The sequence below is a fragment of the Ammospiza nelsoni genome, chromosome 2 (genome assembly GCF_027579445.1).
Source record: "Ammospiza nelsoni isolate bAmmNel1 chromosome 2, bAmmNel1.pri, whole genome shotgun sequence".
Classification (NCBI taxonomy): Eukaryota; Metazoa; Chordata; class Aves; order Passeriformes; family Passerellidae; genus Ammospiza; species Ammospiza nelsoni.
In genome coordinates, this window is record NC_080634.1 from 57,165,056 (window position 1) to 57,183,489 (window position 18,434).

The following is an 18,434-nucleotide window of genomic DNA, read 5'->3' on the forward strand; positions in this document are numbered from 1 at the left end:
CAAGTTCTAAATATCAGAAGATTTTCCAGAATCTCAGTGCATTTCAGCAGGTTGTCATGCTGTTACCTTGTAAACAGCCATGTCCCCATGAAGCCTAGTAGCCAGTGATGGATTTGCCCCATCAAACAAGGACTTCTTGCCAGTCACCATCCCAAATTCCAACTATTTTAGCAGAGAGAAAGGGCCACTACCAGGATTTAATTCACCTTGTTCTACAGGAGACACCTAAAATAAAGTAAATCACCCCTCAAAATTGGGATTGTTCTTCACTGATTAGAAGGGATCCATGGGTGATTGTAGAGCCTACCCTGTGGATATCTAAAGGAAGGAAAGATGCTCCCACCTGTGATGCCTGCTTGTGTGGGGGCTGGATCTGGCCTCACTGAGGAACACAAACACTGCTCTCAGCTCATGTCACCATCAACTCCTGTCCCTGCTTAAGAGATCATGGCATTTCACAGCATGAAGGAAGGAATACTTTAGATTCATTAACAAGGGAAGTTATTTACACTTCTGTGAGGCCTCTTATTTTTGGAGAATGGAGCCAGATTCCTCTTGATATTCCACATAATAAAAAGACTCACTTTTAGCCTGGCATTCTTCACATAGATTATTTTCTATCCCTATTTATTTGCTTATGTATTTTTTGCCTGTCTCTGAAACATTTTCCCGTAGAATAGATGGCAAAGCCTGCATGTGCTGGGAAGATTAAGGTACAACTTGAATAGCACTTTTTGGTTTGTATTTTAATTCCTAATTACCTTGCTTCATAGAACTCTATCCCATCAAGATTCCTGCTGCTCAAGCAGAGCAACGAACAAACTGAAGCTTCAAATATAATTTAAAGCTTCCTTAATTTAGGCTGTGATACTGAAGTTAAGCTGCATCCCTAATTTAGTACTCACAAAGGCAAGCCAGTATTTGTTCGGTTTTTTGCTTCCCTGTAACTGATTTTTCCCAGTTAAATTTCAGGTTTGATTAGCCATTTGGATACAAAGAAACAGGTAGAAGAAGTTAAAGTTTGCTTTTAGAAGATTGGGTAGAGGACAGAAGAGAACTTTTTAGATAGGATTGTAACCATAGGTCTCCCCTAGAAAGAAATTCCACTAAGGGGAAATAAAGGACAAAGAAAGAGATTCTGAAGAACAATTCCCTATACATGAAGCCCCTGTGGGGGACAAAATTGCACTAAAGGAATACTTCTGATAAACTGGAGCTGGGAGAAACTTCTCTTAAAATTTTGAATATCTCCATCCCAGGATTCTCTATATGAAGCTTGCACCCTGTGAAAAAATATCTATTTTGACCAAACCCCATTTAGCCTCATTTTGCTTCTTTTTCTGTCCACTGAACCAAGCTAATCTGTAGCCTGCATGCTCTGTCACTGGTCAGGCAATATGCTTAGAAGTCTCCAGCCTTGCTTCAGTCCCCTGGCAGCAAGTCAGCCAGTCAGCTGGCAAAGCTGGATAATTGCTGCTTAGCCCTAAAGAGCTTAAAGGTTGTTTGCATGGACCTGTGTCCTGGCAACACCAAAGCATTGAACCAGAGGGCAAATTTGCCTTCCCCTGAACAATTTCTGTAAGGGAAGAAACATGGGAGACTTTCAGACAGATGCTAAATGGTGGTTACCAGGAAGGACTACCAGGGACTGAGATATATGGGCTATATTTTATGGTTGATTTGCTGTCATTATAAGGTAAAAGAGACCACTGGGCTTCATCTTTTCCTTCCCTTCCCTTCCCTTCCCTTCCCTTCCCTTCCCTTCCCTTCCCTTCCCTTCCCTTCCCTTCCCTTCCCTTCCCTTCCCTTCCCTTCCCTTCCCTTCCCTTCCCTTCCCTTCCCTTCCCTTCCCTTCCCTTCCCTTCCCTTCCCTTCCCTTCCCTTCCCTTCCCTTCCCTTCCCTTCCCTTCCCTTCCCTTCCCTTCCCTTCCCTTCCCTTCCCTTCCCTTCCCTTCCCTTCCCTGCCTTTAGAGAAAACTCCACGTGGTTCCAGTGGCCTAAAGGGTTTTTTGGAAACTGCCTTTGTGGGAGTACTTAGAAGACCTGAAAAGTAGGCTGTGGTAGAGACAAGACAAATACAGACATTAGGTTACACATTATAAGTAAAGCTGGTGTTTTTACTTTGTTTATTCAGTGCAATTTGCTCATGATAACTTCTGTCTTTTGATATTCTCCTGATTGATATTGTTGTTTTTTCATGGCTGAAGCAGCTTGACCGGCTCCATCTGGAAGAAATAACATACAGGTAAGGATGATAAGGAATGTCATTAAGTAAGACTGAGCCACGTTCAGCACTGTTCCTCTTGTCTGGCTGCTCTGTGATGTCCATGTACAGTGTGTAGGATGGGACACTGGAGAGCACCACCAGCAGCTGCAGAATGGCCACCCTTCATGTCACAGTCATGCCTGAATTAGGTGATCCGAGAACCACAGAATGGAAGCCCTAAAGTACTTGGTCACTAAATTATCTTGAAAGTGTTGGCAGTCAGGTTATACAATCCTGCTCATGGTCTGAAGCAAATCATTAAAACAATCTTCAGTATTTGACCTAAGTACCCTCATGTTTCAGATGTGCTGCTTGCAGCCACCTAACTCCAGTAGTACTCATGCAATTGCATTTGTATTGCAAACTGATAAGCACTGGGGTGATTCAAAGCTGTGTTAAACATGATGGATGCAGGGAGAGAAGTAGCAAGATGCTCTGGAGTCCAGTGTGAGAACCACCAAAATAATGAGGGGAGTTGCATTCTACCTCATTATTCATCATTGGTCTGCAAAAGCAAACTTGGACTACTTTGGGACCAGATTTGCTGCTTAGTCACAAAAAAAACTGTGAAAGTCTTCTGAGACAGTCTAAACTGTATGTCCAGAGAAAAACGTACCACTTTGTCAGGGGGTTCTCCAAGTGTTTTTCATCCCTATAGACCAACTCAGCTGTGCCTGACCTCTCCAAACCATTTTGGATCACATGGCTGACATGTGTGACATGAGTGACAAACCACTCCGTGTTCTTTCCTGGAGGAACACTGGCCCTGCTGTCAGCCAGGGAGATGGGAAGTATAAGCAGCCTTAAATTGGGATGAGAGAAGTGTAGACGGTCAGGGAGAGGTTTAAGAAATGCTTTAAGCTTTGGGTTTGCAGCAGAAACATAAAGAAATCTTTGGATTTGGATTAAGACTGAGAGGCTGTGCTTTGGTGTGCACCCCCAAACCTTGAGCATTAAGTACCAGAAATGCATTGTGCCTAAGCCTCTTAATCCAAATTTATTCTTAAACAATATTCTACCTATGTCCCCTGAAATGTTATGGACCACAACTCTGAGGAGATCAAAACTTATTATCTGGAAACAAATGGCACCCGGCATCTCAGGGATCTGATTAGATATTTAGAGATGCTTTTTACTTGAAATTTTTATGTGGTTGTAATAATACTTAATATGTGATATTCCAGGGCAAACTTCTCTTTCAACAACAATACCAATCACAGCTTGCAACATTACTGTGTTTGTCCATAACAGCACATTTCTTTTTCCTAATTCAGATGGGGTTTTTTTTGGAAAGGTGTGTGTGGGGCAGTTGAATTTTTATGGATAAGCAGTTCCAAAACAAACGAACAAAAAAATTTTGAAAATGTGCTAAGAGCAAGTCTGTTCTCTAGTTACTGATGCACTCCCTTAAATCTGTCTAGCAAAATAGATGGCATCTTAACATTTTTTGTTTACTTAGCAAATCCTGCAATGCTGATGTAATCTTTATTCTCTTGGCTGGTTAAAGTATCCTGGCAGAAACATCAAACTGTAGTGCTTCCATTAATGATGCATGGGAAGGAGTGACAAGCACTTCACTTGGAGAACCTCAGAGGACTTAGGCACTGAAGCTGGGACATGGATGGAATGTCAGTTCCTGATTCCGCATTGTTATGAAACCTGCCAAAAAGCCATTGCCCAGCCTCAGACTCGTGAGTGTCCTGGGGAAGTGAGCACAGCTGGATACTGGTCCTGTTGAAAGGCCTGGGTTCTCATTTGTTTTTTCATCCTGACCAGCACTCATAGGGACAAGGAGAGACTGGTGTGCTGGGCAAAGTCCCATATGGCCATTTCAGGGATTCTTTGGGCTTTCTTGGTCCATGTTATCCCAAAAGGGAAATAGCAATGGACATGAAAGATTAATGAAATCTGGCTCCCTGACATGAGGAAAGAGGTCTCCAGCCTGTACTGCCCTGCAGTGCTCACAGTCAGACCTCCTTCTTGCTGGTGCAATCACACAGGTCAGGTGTGGTGGTGTTCACAGGGGTCCCAGGACAAGGGAAGAGATGAGAATCTTGATTCTGTGTTTCAGAAGGGTGATTTATTGTTTTATGATATATATTGTATTAAAAGAAAATTATATATTAAAACTACACTAAAGAATAGAAGAAAGGATTTCATCAGAAGGCTAGCAAGGAATAGAAAGGAATGAAAATAAAATCTTGACTGACCAGAGAGTCCAAGACAGTTGGACTGTGATTGGCCATTAATTAAAAACAACCACATGAGACCAATCACAGATCCACCTGTTGCATTCCACAGCAGCAGATAATTATTGTTTACATTTCATTTCTGAGGCCTCTCAGCCTCTCAGGAGAAAAAATCCCAGCAAAAGGATTTTTCATAAAATATGTCTGTGACAATCAGGTCTGGAATCTGCATTGGCCCAGATGTCAGTTGAGAGAAAGCCACTGGATATACAGGCATACAGATCTGGAAATGGCATTTGGACTCAGGTTAGGAAACAGTCAAGTCCTTGAGAAATTAGGCCTTTGTGCATTTTCAGAAGTTATTGGAATTCAAATATTCATTCTTCTCTTTGCCTGGGGAAAGAGAAGGCTCCTCAGGGAGGAAACTGGTCTCATTAGAGAGTTTCTCTAGCTGAATAAACAAAGTGCCAGCCTCTCCTAGCTGGTGGTCATTGTCCAAGGGAGCCTTTCTCCTCAAATCCTTTCCATCTGCTACAAGGATGGTGCCCAGAAAAGCCTGGTGGCACTGGCTCGAGCAAGCAGCTAAACTGGGGCACAGCTCTGCTGCTTATCCTCTTTCCTCCAAATGAGAACTTTACACTTCTTTTCCACTTGATCTTGCTTCAACTCATCCACCCAGACCATGGGACTTGCTGGAAAAGAGCAAATCAAGATGTGATCCAGCTGTATCCTGATGTGCCTGGAGACTGCTGTTCCTGTCTGATGAGGTTAAGTAACTTCAGGGCTAGCATAAACCGTTATGGTGTACCCAGTTACCTGGCAGCTGGAGTTCTACCTTCCAGTTACACGTTAGCTTTTATACACATATTTTTAAAATTTATTTATTTAGTTTATTTGTTTAATCTGCCCCCATTACATTATTTCATGAGCTGTGGGCTAAAAGTGTGTTCTGCCATTAAAGTCCTCCTTCACATGAATAGAATACCTTTAGTGATGCTAGGCCTGATTTGCAGATAAGAAAGGTGTGGGTGTGGAGCAGTGACAAGTCCGCCCTTTGAAAATGGAGTCAGTGGAATGCATACCTATAAGGTGAACTTCTGAAAGTGATACATGCAGGAGTTCTTAAGGGTTTCAGTGCTAAGGGGGTTCCATCCATTATCCAACTCCCAGTCCTTTTACAAATAAACATATAGAACCAACATCTACATAACAAAGCAGTGCACAAAGTTGATAACTCTTCTCTGAAGTTAGAAAACAAAGGAAAGACTGAACAGGCTGTACTTAAGGCATTGAACTTTCCCCCAGGAGACCTTAATACATTTCAGGCTGCACCTGAAACTCTCTGTGATTTTGATCAATGCATTTTCTACTTTAGTCTCTGTATTGGATTTGAAAAGGAAGAGAGAGGAAATAGTTCACAGCAAGAATGTTTAACATTGTAAGATCTTAATGTTTCAGACAGAAGAAATACTAATCCACTGATGGGAGGTGAGTTACTTAACTCAGGGTGATTAGACTTCTTCTTCAGAATGCCAATTCAGACACATTCCTTGGATAGCCAGGACCAATCGGGACCCTTCTTTATCTCAAAACAATGCAAGAGACAACACCACTGACCACAAGTGAAACTGGGGTAAATGCAAAACCATGTGACCTCCACAACTGAAAGAAGTGGAATTGACCATTACTTGTATTCCTTGAACATTGGCCTAGGAGATTTGTGTGTCCCAAACTTGACCCCAAGACTTGTTTATAGCATAGACCAGTGCTTATGCATGATGGCCAGACCCAGAGGAAGTAGCAAAGAGGAGTGACATCTGAAACGATAATTCTGTTTTTGTGCTTAATTACAGGTCTGGGCCAAACACTCTACTGAAGAACGCGATTTACATATCAAAAGAACTTCCTGGACTCCTGCATCTATTGTTTTAAGGGTCAGAGCCCTGCTTTGGCCATTTAATGACCAGGCCAGAGGCGAGATTCAATTGAAGCAATTTCATCCCATTTGTGAGATTTTCAAGAAGACCTTTCAAAGGAAAGGTCGGGGAGTTGAGGAAAGAGAAGCAAAGGAAAACTGTTGAACATGTGGTGTTCATGAGCTGGAGTAATAAAAGAGAAAAACCATACCCCTTAAAGACAAAAAGTTAAGTGGAACAAAAAAGATATGTAATTCACTTTCCATGCAAATTAAGAATTTGAGATCAACTATTCTGTTCCATTGCTAAACTGTAAAGCATGATTTGTATCTATGACTCCAATAAATTCATTTTACTTAGATTAAAGGTTTTGACATTAGAATTTGGACAAAATTATCATTTTGGCAAGGCTTCTTTATTCTTCCAGTTTCTCTCGCAAAAGCAAAAGCTTCCCTGAATGGCAGAATTTCCATCAAGTTTTTTAGAACCACCTTCATTTTTCCATGGAAAGAGAAACTGACAGGATGACTGATGAATTGTCACACACCATGACTTGCTACTTAGAGAAACATATGAAAAAGCTGTGAAGCGCAGTGTGAGCGATTTCCTAGGCTACAAAAAAGAACATTGAAACCTTGTGGTGATCCAAAGACTCCTGTCACTGGGAAAGATTAAGGGTTTCAGGAATATTTCAAATGAAGTTGAAAACTCAAATTGTCCATGTCCAGTTTATAGCTCCAGCTTTTTCCCCTGAGCAACTTGTTTATTTTCCTTTCCCCATGTATTTCAAGAACTAATGGTTACATATCACTTTGGGGAAAATGAAACATGATCACTTCCGCAAGTAGACCCAGATTTGTTGCTTAATTGATTAATATTAATTTCAAATTCTCAGTTTATTTTTTGATGTAGCTGTTTAATAAACATGACCATCTATTTCCCTTATGTGTGGTGCTCTGTAAATCATCTGTAGAGCTGCTATATCACAGATTAGTGTAGCATTTTAAGTGTATCAAGATCTATATATGGAGTAACTTCATAATGAGCATATGGTAGAATACTACAATGCTGCTAATGGCAATAAAATACATTTATACAAAACATATAGTATGCTATCTTTTCAAAGTTATTAATTTCTGCATGCTTTAATATAGTAGTATATCAGATACCTTCAATGTTAGATTCAGTGTGGGTTGGGGAATGCCTGGCTGCCCAGCTGCTCTTAGAGGGAATTTCTGACTTGTCCAAAATCTTCACTCCCTCTGACCTTAACAGAGAAGAATACTTACATCAGCAAACAGCAACAATGCTTCCATTAAAAACAAAACACCAAAAAATACTCCAATCCCAGAAAGCATTGAGCATTTCCTCACAGGAAATAAAAAGTGCATATCAGTGTTATGCAGTGTCGAAAGCTAGACACATACTTCAACATCCTCTGCATAAGGACACATAATGGGAAAAGTGTCATAATGGGTCAAGCCTTCTAACAAAATCTGTTCTCTGGCAGTGAGTTAGAAAAGAACAGGGTAAGTAAATACAAAACTTCCTCTAAATATTATCCGAGGCTTTGAGCACTCATAGCTCAGAGGTTTCTCAGCAGGAGACCCTTGTGGTGAGCAATCTGAGTTGAGTGCTCTCCCTTGACTTGTTCATGCAAAGTTTTAGCACTTCCCGAATCTTAAAATTAAAAGTTCTGAAAATTGAGTTGCAAGAGGAAAACTACTTTTTTTTTTTTGAACTCTTAGGATTAATGCTGCACATTGAAAAAAAAAAAAAAAAGAAAAAAAGGCTTCTTCTGACAATTAATTTTATAAGTTCACATTTTATAGCAACCATAAATAATGTAACATTGCTCTTGGCTTCTGATAAAATGGGATGCTTCTATCATCTTTAACATTCTTACTAATACACATCCAAAAAGCAATTGCTTGATTTTATTTAGCTTTTCAACAGCCCAGAGAGTGACTTGCAAATTATTTCCAATAGGAAAAAATCCAGACTGTGTTTAAATTGTTTGCACCAAATAACAGAAATCCCACAAAACCTGAGATATAAGTCATTACCTCTTATAAGGTTACTGTGTAAATTCCTTTCCAGAAAGATATCTGAGAACAATGCTAAAGCATTTGCTTGAAATTAGCAATTACCTTGTCTTTCAATAACACAGTTACACAACTAAAGGCACTTTGGTGAAAAATGTTACACCTCATCAAACACATGCTGCCATAAATTTTACATTTTTAGTACAGGAAATTGCTTTATTCCTGAGGGTCAAAGGCAATGTCTGCTAAGATGTCTGCTCCACAGAAAGCAGATGATGATAATGGATACAATGTACTATCCATAAATAGCATTCACTTTGCCTTACTTATTACTTATTGCTAGAGTCCAATAATAGAAAATCAATCTACTTTAGCCTCACCATTACTGGATTCAGTGCAACCAATTTTCTTTTCTTTTGGAATGACATAAATCAAGGTTGTGAGTTCATTTTCCTGTTCCACAAACACTTCATATTTTTACACTCATCCTTAGTGAGGGACATGTATGATTACATTAATGTCACCTTCTTTTAGATGCCTTAATAGATTGTGCAGTCAGCACTGGGTTGCATGACTGGGACCAACTCTTTGTAAGAATACTTTATTTACTCTCTTCCAGTCTAATTAAAAGCAAACGAACAAACCCCCAAAAGACACCACCAAATTCTGTTTCCTTGGATATTTTCCCAAGAATACATTCAGGATGTGCATGCAAAACATAGTTATCCACAACACACCAATAATTTTAATTTTTTTTCAAATTCAACCCTATGCATGTAGGCTTTTCCCAAAGCTTGACCTCCATATTCTTGTTTCCTCAGGGCTTTCCAACAGACATAAAGCTCAAGGCAATGTGTTATTTAGACTCCATGAACTCCCCATGCCTGACCACTTGACCTCTGATCACCCAGGCTTCTGCTCAGCTGATTCCCCAGCAGACTCGGCCTGTGCCAACTGGAACAGTTCAAGAGTAGTGCACTTAAACACCATTTCCAGTGGGCTCTGTGGATAACCCTTCTCCAAATCTGCTCTCTACACAGAATCACAGAATCACAGAATCACAGAAATTCAAGGCTGGAAGAGACCTATAAGATCATCAAGTCCAACCCATGTTCTAACAATTCATTCTAACAAAAAACTAGATCATGGCAGCAAGTGCCACATCCAGTCTTTTTTTGAACTCTTCGAGGGATGATGACTCCACCACCTCACTGGGTAGATGATTCCAGTATCTGACCACTCTTTCTGTAAAATACTTCCTTCTTAATTCTAACTTGCATCTCACTTGACGCAGCTTGAGACTGTGTCCTCTTGTTCTATCTGTTGTCGCCCGGAGAAAGAGACCGACCCCCAGCTCACCACAGCCACCCTTCAGGAAGTTGTAGAGAGTGATAAGGTCTCCCCTTAGTCTCCTTTTCTCCAGGCTGAACAGCCCCAGCTCCCTCAGTCGTTCTTCATATGGCTTGTGTTCCAAGCCCCTCACCAGCCTCGTTGCCCTCCTCTGGACATGCTCAAGCATCTCAACGTCCCTCCTAAAGTGAGGGGCCCAGAACTGGATACAATACTCCAAGTGAGGCCTCACCAGTGCTGAGTACAGGGGAAGAATGACCTCTCTGCTCCTGCTGGCCACTCCATTCCTGATACTGGCCAGGATGGCATTGGCCCTCTTGGCCACCTGGGCACACTGCTGGCTCATGTTCAGCCGACTGTCAACCAGCACCCCCAGGTCCCTTTCCACCTGAGCACTGTCCAGCCATTCCGTCCCCAGCTTATATCGGTACAGGGGGTTATTGTGGCCGAAGTGCAGGACTCGGCACTTGGACTTATTGAAGTTCATCCCGTTTGATTCTGCCCATGCATCTAACCTTTCCAAATCTCTCTGCAGAGCCCTACGTCCCTCTAGCAGATCTACACACGTTCCCAATTTAGTGTCATCAGCAAATTTACTAATAAAAGACTCTAAGCCCTCATCCATGTCGTCAATAAAAATATTGAACAGAACTGGCCCCAACACAGACCCCTGAGGGACACCACTGGTGACTGGTCGCCAGCTGGATGTGACACCATTCACCACCACTCTCTGGGCCCGGCCATCCAGCCAGTTCTGAACCCAGCAAAGGGTATTCCTGTCCAGACCATGCCCTGCAAGTTTGTCTAGGAGTAAGCTATGGGAGACAGTGTCAAAGGCCTTGCTGAAATCCAAGTAAACAACATCTACAGCCTTCCCTGCGTCCACTAGCCGGGTTATCTGGTCATAAAAGGTGACCAGGTTAGTCAGACATGATCTACCCCTCCTAAATCCATGCTGGCTGGGTCTGATACCCTGGCCATCCTGCAAATTTTGCATGATGGCGCATAATATAAACTGTTCCATTATTTTGCCAGGTATAGAGGTCAGGCTGACTGGTCTATAATTGCCAGGATCTTCCTTTGCACCTTTTTTGTGAATGGGTATCACATTGGCCAGCTTCCAGTCGTCCAGAACCTCACCAGTGAGCCATGACTGTTGGTAAATGATGGAGAGTGGCTTTGCAATCTCATTTGCCAGCTCTCTCATTACCCTGGGGTGGATCCCGTCTGGTCCCATAGATTTATGAGTATCCAAGCATTTCAGTAGTTCTATGACAGCCTCCTCTTGTATAATGTGGGGACCATTCTGCTCCCTGACACCATCAACCAGCCCAGATGGGCGGGTGTCTTGAGGGCAAGTCATCTTCCCATTAAAAACTGAGGCAAAATAGGCATTAAACACTTCTGTCTTCTCCTCATCTACAGACTCCCTCAATGCTATCTCAGCGGGTATTGCACCCTCAAATACTACATGCTTTCATTTAAGTGACATATTTTTTTTATTTTGTTTTTTAAACTGGGGGAAAGAAAACTGTGGAAATGAAACTTTTAAACAAAAGGCCACTTTCAAATGCAATGAACTGGATAAAAAACCCTGCAGACATAAACAAAGTTATGCTTGAAGGCCACAGGATGACAAACAGCACAGGGGAGCTCCAGGGCCATTTGAGATGTAGTGTTGATTGGCCAATCTGATCTTAAGGGGAATACAGCCCTAAATAATATGGTCGTGAGCTGGGCTATGCCTCCAGGCATGGAGAGAGGCAGTGTCCTGGCCATCTACAGTTTAGCAGAGGCATAGCTAAAATATGCCTGTGATCTTCATGTGACTGAGAACCAGACTGAGCTGTATGGTAGCGATGCTCTCACCACTTACAAAGTAAGCAGGTAGGTACAAAAATGGCAAAAGCAGGTCTGCTGTCTGAAAAGATATTTTGATAGCTAAAAAATTTGGTTAATTTCACAATTCTTGAATGAAGTCTCCTTAGCAAGGACAATGCTTCAAAACTGCTTAAAAGTTAAAATTAAAAGTGACATTTTTGCCACGTAAAAGTGACAAATTTCTTCTGGTATTCTTCAGATCAATTCAAGTCCAAGTCTGTATTGAACAACAAGAACCTATGTGAAGTCCCACCTTCTCATCTAAAGTTATTTTGGAAGCTCACTGAAAGCACTGGGCTCACAGCAGACAATGCTCTATTTGGAATATTGAGGAAACTCCACCCTTCTGGGAATTCCCCATTCCCAGAATGCTGCTCGTGTATTGCTCCTTCATTTAGTGCTTCAGACAAAGTTGAAATGAAGGGAAATGGACAATATAAACTCTTGCATGACATTATAATTAAATCTGTGACTTGTCAAAATCTTTGTTTAACAGGATGAGCACACTTAGCCAGATCCCATATGGGTGTTAATTATAGCAAGAAAGCAAACAAAATGTCAATATTCAAAACAAATCCTACCAACAGGAAATGGTTATCAAGCTGTGATAAAATGTTTATCAGGAAATGTTTTTACACTATCCAAAACATTTCCTGTCTGTAACCTTTTTTGTGGGAAAAAGAATATCTGTGGTGCTAGAAATAGAATCTTTGCAAGGAATTAAATGACAGTACTTATAGAAAATGGTAATAGTCACAGATCTAGCTTCTTTCCTGTTTTCTTCTTTGTACACAGTATGATGTAACTCCAAAAGAAAACTGTTTTCCTAACTTACATGGGCATCACTAAAGTTTGTACTTCACAGATTTAAAAATAATTTAAAGCAAATTTTTCATAGGTAATATCTAAACATGGAGGTAGTGGAAATTTGAGTCTTTGCTTCTTGAGACTGACAGTGAAACAGTATTTCTATTAAAATATCTGAAAAGATCAAAAGGGATTAATTAGGCTGAAAAACAGTACTATTGAAGGCAGCAAAAGATGATACTCAGGGGGAAGGGGAGCGAAAGATTATCTGTGGAAATGCTTACTCAAAAATCATGAAAAATTATATTTCCATAATAATGACTTTTCAAAACTCGGAAAATTCTGATTTGTTGCAAACACTATGGGTAGTATCGCAAAATCACAACAGAGCTTGCATTTGAATATAAGCAAATACTTGTCAGGATCAACCTATAAGACATTACTGAAAATAGAACTGCATGATAGATAATTCTTCCTAGACTTGTTCTATCAGCCATATGACATCTAACTTGTAGTCTGTTATTCCATTCTTAAAATAGTTCATCCTCCCAAAAAACAACAATGAACTTTAACAGCTTTTACAAGGAAATTCAGCCAATAAAACTCCTTGAGTATTTGGAAAAATTAGGTTATTGTGAAATGTTTTTATTAATCAACACTTACACAAAAGACATTTTGCTTTGATTAAAAACTGTTATTTGTTCCTATTTTAACTGCAGATTCTGTACCTCTTATTGCATTTTTTTTCCTGTACATGGAAACTACAATGGAGCAAATTTCTTATACAATGGAACTAATGATAAAATCCTGAAAGATGAAAGAACTTCAGCAAGTTATCTGATCCATTTACCTGAATTAGGATCAACAAAAATTACTTTAATTTTGATCTACAATTTCAAACACAGAAACTACAATTTCACTGGGCAATCAATTCCCAACTTCCTTATTATCACTGTGAGAGCAGTTTCCTCTATTGCCAAAGCTGGATCTCCCTTGCTTCAATATTTTCCCTGATCATGCAGTGACCAAAAATTATCCTTGCTCTTTGCAGTAGCATTTTCTCATAACCTGGCAATGTTTCATTTCTGCCTTAAGATACTATTTTTGGACATGCCAGTATGAGGTTTACCTGTTTTGATGTGATGCTACTGTACAAGCTAAAATTGGACCATCAGTCCACCATCAGTCCTTCCTGGCTTCATGTCAAACAGAAATGGAATGAGCATCATCCTAGTCATTAATTGAAAATTGGAAGGATCTACAATTTACTTGTAAGATGAGACAGGCACATATTAGAATCATACAATCATAGAATAGTTTTGGGTTGGAAGGGACCTTTAAAGGTCATCCAGACTAACTCCCCTGCAATGAGCATTCCTTTCCATTCCAATTCCCTTCCTTTCATTGCTGCTGAGTTCTAAATTTGGCATTATATTTAGGAAAGAAGAAAAACAACCCAGGGATAGTTCAAATAAAAGGAAGAAAACGAGACAGGAGTTCAAAAAATGGCAAGAAAGGAAAGGCAGAAATAACTGGATCAGGTTTTTACTTGAAGGCATAAATAATGGAAGCCACTTTCTACTTTCCCTGTCAGAAATTTTTGCACCATTTCTCGTTTGAACTCCTGAGGCTTTAATATATCTCCACTGCTTTTTATTATAGTTTTTTCTTTTCCATTAAATTAAAATGCCACTCAGTACCTAATATTTTCTCATTGTAAGGAAGCTAAAAACTGCAATTACCTTTAAACTCTTTTCAATAAGCTGAACAAATAATCCCTTTAGCTATGTCTAATTTTCAAGCTATTTATCATCTTCATGCAGCCTATCTCACTCTCAACATCCCTATCCAAATGTATAGTAGCATTAAATGCAGCATCCTAATAACCTAAAATACTAATTACTGGATGCAAATTACCTTTCAATTACTGTTGATTCCTGTCTGGGCACATTCATGAATGAAATTAGCCTTTTTCACTTTTATATCCCTTGTCATTCAGCTGTTATTCACCAAACTCAATCCTTTAGCTAAATGTTTCAGAATGCAGTTTGTCTGCTTGTAGATCTACATCTATTGCTTGTAGATTTAGGGACACCACTGTATCAAACTGCATTTTGTTTCAGAGGATCAAATACACCATCTGCTCCACTGCTTCTAAGTGTGACCTTCTGTGAGTCACATTGAGCATAACTCCTAGAAAAATACCCAATATTGTTCTAAAATATGCACTATAGAACTGATACACACAAATGTTTTAGGGGACAATTACTCTTTGCTTTACTGCCAATCTAAATATTAATAGCTTCAGCTTGCAGCCTAAACCATTCCATGATTCTTTGATTCTGTGCACTAGGCAGCACATCAGGGAAGAGCACTGGTGGTCGGCACAGCACTGCAGGCACTCCATGTGTGATATAGGTGAAGAATGGGATAAAAGGCGCATGTAGCCCATGGACTGAGACTGCCATGCCACAGAGCAAGTATGGAGAACATACATGTATGGAACCTCTGCTCCTTTGGTAGCACTAAGGATGGGGGTTTTGCAACTTTAGGTACATTTACAAACCTCATTTTTGGACAGCCAAAGGCTTGCATCTGAGTACATCAATCTTTAAAATGTCAAAACATCCTTATGAAGCTGTCATTCCCATAAAAAAACCCTGACACCTTCCCTAGGGCATAAAGGAATTTAATTTTTGATGGGAGTTCCTTAGCTCCAGAGCAAACTTTCTCCTTCTGAATAAGGTTTCCACAGCAATAATGTAACAATATCTTTGGGTGTGGCAGCAAGGGTCTCTGAGAATTTCTCAGAGCCAAACAGCAGGCAATTGTCACACTCAAGGTAAGAGACACAACCAGGCATAACAGCCAGGTTGCCACTTGCAGGAAAACTTATCAAGCGTATCTTCTTTGGGAGTGCTTAATTTTTAACATAAGCCATAGGAGATACAGAATACATAATATCTCCTCACTTCCTTCGGGAAAAAAAATTAAACGATCGCAGGTTGGAACAGCACGGCAATATTTGACATTCCCCTCTGACCATGTGTGTGGTTGACACGCGTATTTTTGCCCAGGCACCAGCCTAGAGCGGGCGGCCCAGGGACCTGCTGGAAGCCCCGTCCCTGGAGGTGTTTAAGGAGAGCCTGGATGTGGCACTCAGTGTCCGGTCTGGCTGTCACGGTGGTGCCGGGTCACAGGCTGGGCTCAGCACCTCAGAGGTCCTTCCCAAGCCGATTGATTGATTCTGTGATTCGGAGGCGGGAAGGGGTGGTGTCTCCGCCGAGACGCCGAGCTCGCTCTGGGCATGGCTCTTCCCAAATCAGCCATGTCGTCCCGAGGCCAGGCCCTGGGAGAGCTCCAGCCTCTCCCGCAGCTTTCCCCGGCAGCGAGCACTGCCCCTCAGCCGCGGGGCCCGCTCTGAAGACAGCGGCCACTGCTCCCGACGCTCCTGCTGCAGTGGGTGGATCCTGGGAGGTGCCAGCCGCTTCCCTCCCCTTCCCCTCTCCCCGCGGGCTCGGCGCTGAGGAGGCGCCTGAGCGCGGCAGCATCTTCCCTTGGCTCGCCGGGGCGGGGGGAGGAGCCGCCGGCCGCCGCCTCGGAGAAGGAAGGTAAGCGCCGGAGCATGGGGGTGGGAAGGGGAGGGGAGGGAAGGGGCTTGGCTCCCCCCTTCCCTGTGCTTCCCCTCCCTGGGCGGCCGGCGGTGGGGAGCGGGAGCGGGGCCGGGGCAGGGCGCGGCCGCCCGTGCTGCGTGTGCTGTGCTGGGCCGGGCCGGGGCTGCGCTCCGCGGGGCCTCGTTTCTCAGGCACCCGGTGTGTAAATGGCCGATAACGGGGATGGCGGCGTGTCTGTCTGTGTGTCTGTGAGTCTGTCTGCGTGTGCTCCGTCAGGAGTCCCGTGTGTGCGGTGCCCGTGCGCGCTGCCCGCAGGTGCGCAGAGGTGTGGTGGTGGTGGTGGCGGCGGCACTACAGGCGAGCTGAGCTTGGCGGCCCGGTTGTGGTTTTAAGGAAAAGAAGGGATACTTTGGGAACCAGTCACCGTTTGTTTATTGTGTGGGAGATGGGAGGATTTCGTGGCGTTTCCTTGGCGAGTGAAATTGCTAATATCAGGCACAGTCAGCAAAGAGGTTTTACTCGGGTTACGAATGGGGTGAGGTCTGTAGGAGTGATGCTTGTGCACCATCAGAAACTATTCGGGCTGATGAATTATGTGCTTTCCAGTGCATTAAGGGAACTTAGAGGAAAGATGGGGCAAGACTATTTATAAGAGAATGTAGTGAGAGGACAAGGGGGAACAGGTTCAAATTGAAAAGGAGTATATTTAGATTAGATGTTAGGAAAAAATCTTCACTGTGGTTGGTGAGGTATTGGAACAGGTTGCCCAGAGAGCTGTGGATGCCCTATCCCTGCAGGTGTTCAAGGCCGATGGATGGGGCTCTGAGCAAACTGGTCCATCAGAAGGTGTCCTTGCCCATGGCAAGGGTTGTAACAAAATTATGTGTGTGGTCCCTTCCAAGCCAGATCATTCTATGATTCCATGTTGGACGATGTGAAAGCAAACATGGAGTAAAGGAAACATTTAGAAGTAACCGTCCTGCTCAGTGTTGATAGAAGAGATAATACCATCCAGGTATAGGAAATAAGTGTGACTGAATTATGTGGGATTTGAATGATGTGATGGACTGTAAAGTAGCAGGAAGAGACTATGGATAAAGAAAAACAGTCAAGCATATCATTGCTTTGACACAAGAAAATTTTAAGAGCTTTTGATGGTGTCTGCTATGGACCACAGGAGTTGGATTTGTATAAGAATATCACTTACTGAGAGATACTGTCAGGAATTATGTCACAGATGGATTTCTTTCTTAGACTGTAGAATCACAGAATGGTTTGTGTTGGAAGGGACCTTAAAGGTCATCTGGTTCCAACCTCCCTGCCATGGGCAGGAATACCATTCACTAGACCAGGTTGCCCCTGGCCCCATCCAGTGGCCTTGAACACTGCAAGGAATGAGGCATCCACAAATTTTCTCAGCAAACCATTTGTGCCCTCACCGCTATCTGAATAAAGAATTTCTTCCTGGGATCTCATCTGATTCTGTCCTCTTGTAGTTTAAACCCATTCCCCCTTGTTCAATTGCTATTTGCCTGTGTAAAAAGTTACTCTCCCTCCTTTTTACACTCCTTCCTCCTTTCAGTGCCTAAAAGGGGCTTTTTGTAAGCCCCCTTTAAGTACTGAAAGGCCACAGTGAGGTGGCCTGGAGCCTCTTCTTCTCCAGGCTGAGCAGCCAAGAGATGCAGGTGATGGCATCATTCAGACACACAGTGATCCAGGTGATCTTACACACATCTTGCCCAATAAGCACTGAATTGCCTTAGACTTGCTCTCAGGTAAGCAGTGGGAAACTTCTGGGGAAAGATGGTTCATTGGTCAGCTTGTGATCTTGGGCCGCATTTCTAATTAGATTAAATAAATAGAAATAGATGACTAAACAGGTTTGAAATTCTTCATTTAGAAACTTGGAAAAATCAAGAGGTTTAATTAGTGATGTTGTTTGTACAGGAGTCCTGAGGGCCGTATAAAGTAAAGAAGTTAAAAAGCTGTTTTATGCCAAAGGTGTAATCCATCTGGAATTTATGTCCAAAAAAAAAAATTAAATAGGTCTGTTGAAATCAACTTCTAACCATCAAAAAGGATTTTAGAAATTAAGATGAGAAAAAGGATAGTTAAGCAAAATGAAAGTGAAGAGGTAAAGTGCCAGTTGGACAGTAAGAATTGCAAAGGAATAGCAAAAGTAATTCTGAGTTAGTTACAGACAATTGTTTTTTTAAGTTTCTTTAATCATGTAAGTGAAAACATTAATAGAAGTAAGACCACTGAGTGATAAAATTGAAGTAAAATGAGGGTATCATGATGCATATCATCTCTTGCAGTTTGGAGGAGGCTACTGCAGTGGATATACTTAATGTTAGATACTCCAA

The 18,434-nt window shown here is 41.9% G+C and overlaps 1 protein-coding gene across 3 annotated transcripts in view; it reads left to right on the forward strand.

The window, feature by feature from the left end:
• Nucleotides 1-15,896: 15,896 nt before the first annotated feature.
• RCBTB2 (RCC1 and BTB domain containing protein 2) overlaps nucleotides 15,897-18,434 on the forward strand; it is a 33,208-nt gene continuing 30,670 nt past the window's right edge. The window contains exon 1 of one of the 3 annotated variants that reach the window (XM_059466924.1): nucleotides 15,897-16,065. The gene's annotated coding sequence lies outside the window, so the exon portion shown is untranslated. The remainder of the gene's footprint in view (nucleotides 16,066-18,434) is intronic. The other 2 variants (XR_009417927.1, XM_059466922.1) reach the window with 2 other exon arrangements.